Here is an 8,369-nt window from a genome sequence, read left to right as displayed (position 1 = left end):
TGTTTAGAGTCGTTGTCCTGCTGGAAGGTGAACCTCCGCCCCAGTCTCAAGTCTTTTGCAGACTCCAAGAGGTTTTCTTCCAAGATTGCCCTGTATTTAGCTCCATCCATCTTCCCATCAACTCTGACCAGCTTCCCTGTCCCTGCTGAAGAGAAGCACCCCCAAGAACATGATGCTGCCACCAACATATTTGACAGTGGGAATGGTGTGTTCAGAGTGATGTGCTGTGTTAGTTTTCTGCCACACATAGCGTTTTGCATTTTGGCAAAAAGTTCCATTTTGGTCTCATCTGACCAGAGCACCTTCTTCCACATGTTTGCGTTGTCCCCCACATGGCTTGTGGCAAACTGAAAACAGGACTTCTTATGGTTTCTGTTAACAATGGCTTTCTTCTTGCCACTCTTCCATAAAGGCCAACTTTGTGCAACGCATGACTAATAGTTGTCCTATGGACAGATTCCCCCACCTGAGCTGTAGATCTCTGCAGCTCGTCCAGAGCCACCATGGGCCTCTTGGCTGCATTTCTGATCAGCGCTCTCCTTGTTCGGCCTGTGAGTTTAGGTGGACGGCCTTGTCTTGGTAGGTTTACAGTTGTGCCATACTCCTTCCATTTCTGACTGATCGCTTGAACAGTGCTCCGTGGGATGTTCAAGGCTTGGGAAATCTTTTTGTAGCCTAAGCCTACTTTAAATTTCTCAATAACTTTATCCCTGACCTGTCTGGTGTCTTCTTTGGACTTCATGCTGTTGTTGCTCCCAATATTCTCTTAGACAACCTCTAAGGCCGTCACAGAGCAGCTGTATTTGTACTGACATTAGATTACACACAGGTGCACTCTATTTAGTCGTTAGCACTCATCAGGCAATGTCTATGGGCAACTGACTGCACTCAGACCAAAGGGGGAAGAATAATTACACACACCCCACTTTGCAGTTATTTATTTGTAAAAAATGTTTGGAATCATGTATGATTTTCGTTCCACTTCTCACGTGTACACAACTTTGTGTTGGTCTTTCACGTGGAATTCCAATAAAATTGATTCATGTTTGTGGCTGTAATGTGACAAAATGTGGGAAAGTTCAAGGGGGCCGAATACTTTTGCAAGCCACTGTAGATCGACCAGTAGAAAAAGCCAATATGAAGAAACCATATTGAGTAATATATCATATAAAAGAGAAGATTTATTTTTTCAATATCTTGTCCTATAATGTCACATTGGTGCCATAAAAGCTGATGTCATCATATTGTAATAGAAAAATCGCAAAAGACAAGTTTTTGTATAGTCCTTGCCCTATGAGGGAGCTGCACTCTCTTCTTTTTCTTCTTTTTCTTACCTTCTATCATTTTTACACTTACAATTTTGGAACATGGTTTAAGTGAAACAGGGTACATGTAATGTGGATGTAATCTCTGTAAACAAGGAGCTCAGCCTTCAGAAGGCTATTGAACTTGTATGTATATGCACATAACTATCATGATGTGCTACTGACACCTCCTATTTGTGAGGACCAGCCAATGAGAAGAAGGCTGTCTTAAAGGAACAGAGAACATATCCATACCAAGGCCCAGGAATAAATCGTATGGGAATCATTTTTTAAAAAACACAACCTAATTGAGTGTTATTGCTGATCACGTCCATCCCTGTATGACCACGGTGTACTCTCCTCTGATGACTGCTTCCTGTAAAATAACGCACCGTGTCACCAAGTTTAGATAATCTCAAACTTATTTTTGAGCATGAAAATTGGTTCACTGTCCTCAAAAGGCCACCACAGTCACCAGATCTCAGTCCAACTGTGTGATGCTGTCATGTCAGTGTCGAACAAAGCCTCTGACGAATGTTTCCAGCACCTCGTTGAATCTATGCCATGAAGAATTAAAGCAGTTCAAATTGTAGTTTATTTTTAATAAAGCATTATGCTTCATATTTCTTTGTAATCTAGAGTAAAAGATAGGTCTCATGTTGGATTTGTTCATATTTTTTGAGTACACAAACACATGTTGTAAAACCCAAATAAGGAAAAGCTGTATTTTTTTATCTTTCCCAAATGAATCAGATTTATAGACTTTTATATCAGCAGCTATAAACAACAGGAATAACCCAGAGGGGAATTATTAATTTTGATAACAACGGCTCTGTTTCAGAAATGAGAGGAACACAGCCATGGATATTAGTTCCAGCCCTGTTTGAACAAACCAACCATTCATAAACTTAAAAGCCCTGCATCTCTGCTTCACAGCAGCTACACAAGTCCACACCTGCTGCTTACTTAAATCTACACATAATAGTTTCAATTGTGTCTTTACTTTGTTACTAGCAGCCTGTCACAAAACAGATCATTTGTTCTTTAACTGAAGAATGAAGAAGACGTTTAAACTTGATAGAACTGTACAAACTCTGTGTTTGCCCTATTATATACGGTATTCCCAAGTATTTTGATGCATTCTCAATCATCCAGGAAAATAAATCTCCAAAAGTTGATTCTGTTCATCTGGACGTAGCGTTTTCTGGGAGAAACGTTTCGTCACTCATCCAAGTCACTTCTTCAGTCTCAGCTGACTGCAGGTTTCCCCAAATCTTATAAACAGTACATTTGCATAATGACTGAAACCAGCCCACTGAAGGAACAATGGACTGTGAGGTCAGTTCCTTAATCCTGGACAGGGAAGAACGCTGGTTTGAGCGTGGAGTCAAGGAGGCCATTTACCTGAAAAGGGAAAGACCATCTCTGAATCGAGGAGGGGGCCTAAGGGTACATCTTCCACCATCTTACAATGCTGTGATTGCAGCCATTCCCCAACTCTCTGTGAATGGTACTCATGTCCATTGATCAGTGGGTTTTGGTCAGTGGGTTTTGGTCAGTGGGTTTTGGTCAGTGGTTGTCGATCAATGGTCATGAGAATTTGCATAATTATGATTAAGGAACTGACCTCACAGCCCATTGTTCCTTCAGTGGGCTGGTTGCAGTCATTATGCAAATGTACTGTTTCTAAGATTTGGGGAAACCTGCAGTCAGCTGAGACTGAAGAAGTCACTTGGATGAGTGACGAAACGTTTTTCCCAGAAAACGCTACGTCCAGATGAACAGAATCAACTTTTGGAGATATTCCCAAGTATGTTTGCACATTTTTCAATAAACTTATTTATTTTTATTTTGCTATTTTTACAGCAAAATATAAAGAAATATTAAGGTGATGACAGTACTGCATGTCGCTTTCAGTTTACTCCAACTTGATTCTGTTATCATCCACCTCGTCAGGGCTTCTTTAAACATAAAAACTTTCATGCCTTGCGATAAAAATAAAAATTCAATTCAATTTTATTTATATAGCGCCAAATCACAACAACAGTCGCCTGTTAAAAACATAAAACATAAGATTCAGATTTACTTTAAGCTGGTGAATCACTTCATTAATCTCTATTTGAAATAAACTAGCAGTTTGCAAGAGTTTCCACCAGAGGTCGCTCTCTGGTCACGTTTTGAGACCTGATTCAGCCGCTATCATGCCTGTGCACACGAGGCTTGGATCATTGCTGCAGTTTCAGGTTCATATCGCTCTGCAGTGACTTTAAACAGATGTTGTGTTTTTATCAGTGTAATTAGTCTTCATCAGAACCAGCTCTGCTCTACGTGGAGCTGCAGAGTTATAGGGCAAGGTTTCACAAACTTTCTACCCTGAAGCAGCTCGATTTTGGGATGAAGTTCAGACATGTTTTCTCTGGGATAGTTCAAAAGGATAAAGATGTTGGTTTTTGTTTTGTTTTGTTTTGTTTTTCCAAAGAATCCTGCCCTGTTTATTGTATTGCTTTTTTGGTTTCTTTCCCTTCTGTTACTTCCTTTTCCGCTATTGTTAGTTTGTTTAGTTGCTCTCTTGCAGATAAGAAAACTAAAAGACTCAACAATGCATATGCTCTCTTTGTTTGTATACAACAAGAGGTAGAGATTATGACTTGCTACTTTTTTTGGATGTGTCATTCACCTGTTACTGGGAATAGATGCTTTTTAAACTGGTTGGTTGAGTTTGGAACAATAGAGAAAATACACAGCACATCTATTTTAGGATCATACTGAGCAACGTGGGGAGCGTTCTCACACAGGCCCTCGTAAAGAGAGAAACTAAAGGTCACTTAATTAACTTGCCTGTCATAAATTATTCAGCAGTGTCTTAGTCACCCCTGCAGGAGCTTAAGGTAGAGACTGTAGGTTTGCTCAGCCTTTGCAAAACCAGTTTAACCCATCTCCCTGCATCCCAGTGACTGACAGGTTCAGACAACGTGACAAAAAAAACTGTCAATATTGCGATAAACTTTACTCATAATGCATAAAAAGTCAAGCGGTTCACTGCTGTTCTAAGAAAAAGAGATACAGCAGCATCATCGGCTGTAACTTTCCACCTCGGTGTTTCCTGATTTAACTTGCACAGTTTCATTTCATCAGATTGTGTCAGTTCCACTAAAATAAATGTGAGCTTTCATTTGCTTGAATCAGCAGCACTGATGGAGTGACGCTGGTTAGTGAATCACACGTCGCAAAGGTCTCCTGAAAGCAGCTTGTTTCCTGTTGGCCTGTTCTGAAATCCTGCTCTCTCCATGACCGGCTGCCATTGTGTTGTATGTTGGGCTGTATCCAGGCACAAAAGACAGGCATTGGTTAGGGGAAAATTAGCCTCTATGGGGGAACTTTTCAGCACTCGCTGCCTTTTTGGACACCTGTCACATGATGGTGGACACGCAGATGGTTTGAAATCATATCTAAGTAAGACAATAAAGTAATGACGTCCTTGTGGACAATAGTAAGTGGAGTTTAAAGTAGAGTGGCTCCGTGAATTACTACATATAGCTATTTATCATTAATATTCACTAAGATCAGTGACATTAGTTAACCCTGTAACGCCATGTGTATCACGTGTGATGCATCTTATGGTTCTCAGGTTTTTTTCCTGTGTTCTTCATCCAGTTCGGAGTTACTGTGATTATTTTCTCGTCCCTCACTCTGTATTCTCCTAGTTTAGTTATTTGTGTTTCTAGATGTTTAATTTTGTTCCCTTTCATGTCCAGTCTGTCTTAGTCTCATCTCCGTGTGTCCTCCCTTGCGTCCCCCGTATGCAGTCAGTCTTGTCTCCGTGTTTGTTTCCCTTTCTGTCTGTGTGTCAGTTTGTCTCTGTAGTCTGTACTTCCTGTCTTACTTTGTCACTTCCTTGTCTTGTGTGCATTGTGTTTAGTTAAATTTCTCTATGTCCCCTTCCTCCTGTGTCAGTTCCCTTGCATTTACTCGATTCGTGTGTGTGTGTGTTACGTTCCCATTTAGTTATTTCCCTTCTTGTTTCCTTTGTTTCTTCCCCATGTTTCATCTGTTTGTTTACGTTTCATCTCTGTGAAGTTTGTGCTTTGGTCTCTGTCTCAGTGTTCATGCTTTCTGTTTTATTTTGGCGATCTCTCATCTGGTGTGGGTTGTTTCCAGTTTTGCTTCCCTCGTTATCATTGAGTGAGTTCCTTTCTTTTAAATTTATATGCCATGTGGTGTTTTTGCCATCAGTCACATTAACAGCTCACTTTGTGTTAATCACCGTCGGGGGTTTTTGTATCTGCTCTTTGGGCCTCGCCCTCTCCCACAAACAATCAGATTGTGAAAATATTAAAGTTTTTTAAACTTCAGCGTCAGTGTTTTATTTTTTCCACTTTACAAAAACCTAAATTTAAAGTTTCACAATACATGCTTCAGCAATAAAATGCACCAAAAATGCAAATGTAGTAAATACGATACAAATTAAAACTCGTCAAGTTGATATTTAACTTGGTTCAGGTGTTAAAGGGTTCAACAGAAGCGCCAGACGCACATTCACGTCATTCAAGGTGTGGTGCGCTTAGGTGATGCGTTATAGAAACCACAGGTAGCTTGTTGTTAGCTCTCTAGTCAGTTACGTAGTGTCTGTTTCATTTATTTACATTTATTTAAATCATAAATTCAGGTTTATGTTAAATTCTTTGTGACTGTTCTGCCCTTTGGGACATTTCAAAAACACTTAATTTGTTTTAAAATTGCACTCTGTTTATTTTATTTCTTTCTAGCACACTAGCAAGCCACGATAATGGCTGTATTTAGCTGTATAATACACAAATGATCAAGTATGGACAATGGTGGATGGTAATAGGTTTCGATAGAGGCAAGGGCTGCAAATCAAGTTCACCTCTGGGCTCCATGAAACCTTGGGCTGGTTCTGAGTTCATCTTATTTATATAGCGCCAGATCACAATAGCAATCCTCTTACACCGATTTAGATAAAGCCAAAGAATAAAACAAATCTATATGTGTAAGCACTTGGTGACAGTGGGGAGGAAAAACTCTCTTTTAACAGAAAGAAACCTTCAGCAAAACCAGGCTCGGGTAGGAACGACCATCTGTCGCCAGCAGTAGTGTTGGGAGTGCATCATGCAAGATAAAGCTGTAATCTGAACCTACAGCAACGTGACTAAAAAGTTGATTCAGGATCCCCTGATCCAGCCCCAACTATAAGCATTATCAAAAAGGAAAGTTTCAAGCAGAATTTCAAAAGTAGAGACAGTGCAAATTCCCAAAATCTAAACTGGGAGGTGTTGCCACAAAGCTGAAAGCTGTGCCTCCCATTCTGCTTTTAAAAACTCCTTCTGAGAGGTACAAAACATTTTTTAAAAAGGGCTTTTTTAAGGGTAGGACCTTGATTCTGCTTTAACAGTTGTGTCAAGTGACAGATCGCCTCATTATCAACTCAGCATTTTCACCCCAAAACACTTCAGATTCTGAGTCGTCTTGAGACTGATTGGTGTTTACATAGAGCTGATCAGAAGTGCCATCCGTCCAGCCTACATAGGATACACCAAATCTAACCTTCAGCTACATCTTTGGATGGAGGAAACTCATGCAAAAGCCAGAACAGCTGCACCACAGTGTCACCTTTAGCACATAAAAAGTTTAGAAGAAAAATAATCATTCTTTATTTATTCCAGAAGCCAAAAATAAGTCACACAACACAAAAAACAAGTTAAATAAATCTCTCCATAATAAAAACCGATAACATTAACCTGATATCCATCAGGCCCATGATGATCCCGTTCTCAAAAGTGTTGAGCCTGCAAACTTCAAATGTGCTGACATGGACTGTAAATTGCATACACTCAAAAAACATGAAATCTCACTGTTGCTGGTTTAAAGAATCATCTTTAGTTTTTATTTCTAAGAAGTTTTTAAGAAGAAACCAACTGCGTTAAGCAACTCCTGTCAGTTAAGCAACTGACTGCTTTTATGGAAACGTTAAACTGGCTCAGCAAAAAAACTAAGTTTCACTGAAATAAATCAAACACATCAAGTAAACTTCTTCTCTGTTTCTTAGAATTCAGATCAAGTCAGTTAATTTTTATAATGTAAGGTAAAGACCCTACAATAATAGAAAGAAAACAGAGAAAACCCCAATAATCCTAGGAGCCCCTAAGAGGAAGCACTTTGGTGAAAGTGGAAAGGAAAAAAATCCCTTTTAAGAGGAAGAAACCTCCAGCAGAACCAGGTCAGGTCTGCCACCAGAGATTAATAACAAGTAATGATTCGATGCAGAGAGGTGTATTAACATATAGTGAGTGAGAAAGGTGACTGAGGAAGATACACTCAGTGCATCATGGGAAGTCGCCACCAGTCTAGGCCTACTGCAGCATAACTAAGGGAGGATTCGGGGTCACCTGGTCCAGCCCTAACTATATGCTTTAGCAAAAAGGAAAGTTTTAAGCCTAATCTTAAAAGTAGAGATAGTGTCTGTCTCCTGAATCCAAACTGGAAGCTGGTTCCACAGAAGAGGGGCCTGAAAACTGAAGGCTCTCCCTCCCATTCTACTTTTAAATACTCTAGGAACAACAAGTAGGCCTGCAGTGCGAGAGCAAAGTGCTCTAATAGGGTGATATGGTACTACAAGGTCATTAAGATAAGATGGGGCCTGATTATTTAAGACCTTGAATGTGAGGAGCAGGATTTTGAATTCAATTCTGGATTTAACAGGAAGCCAATGAAGGGAAGCCAATATAGAAGAAATATACTTTCTCTCTTTCTAGTCCCTGTCAGTACACAATTAGCACACTGCTGTGTGTTTGTAATTTGAGATTTAGTGTTATCGTGCATACCTGATCTTAGCACCCGCATTCATCACATACGCTCTGCAGGATTGTAAAACCAGCAGCTGTACCATGGTACGAACGTGTGTGTTTGCTGATGTCATAAAATGACTGGTTTGCCAATATAGAAAAAATATTAGTCGACCAATAAAGCTGATTTGAAAGATACTAGATTTAAATGTATATTACTTACGTACTATATGTGCGGTGTGTGCCTTTCAATCTATTATATCTT

The sequence above is a fragment of the Neolamprologus multifasciatus genome, chromosome 3 (genome assembly GCF_963576455.1).
Source record: "Neolamprologus multifasciatus chromosome 3, fNeoMul1.2, whole genome shotgun sequence".
In the NCBI taxonomy this organism is placed as follows: Eukaryota; Metazoa; Chordata; class Actinopteri; order Cichliformes; family Cichlidae; genus Neolamprologus; species Neolamprologus multifasciatus.
This window is presented reverse-complemented; position numbering follows the sequence as displayed.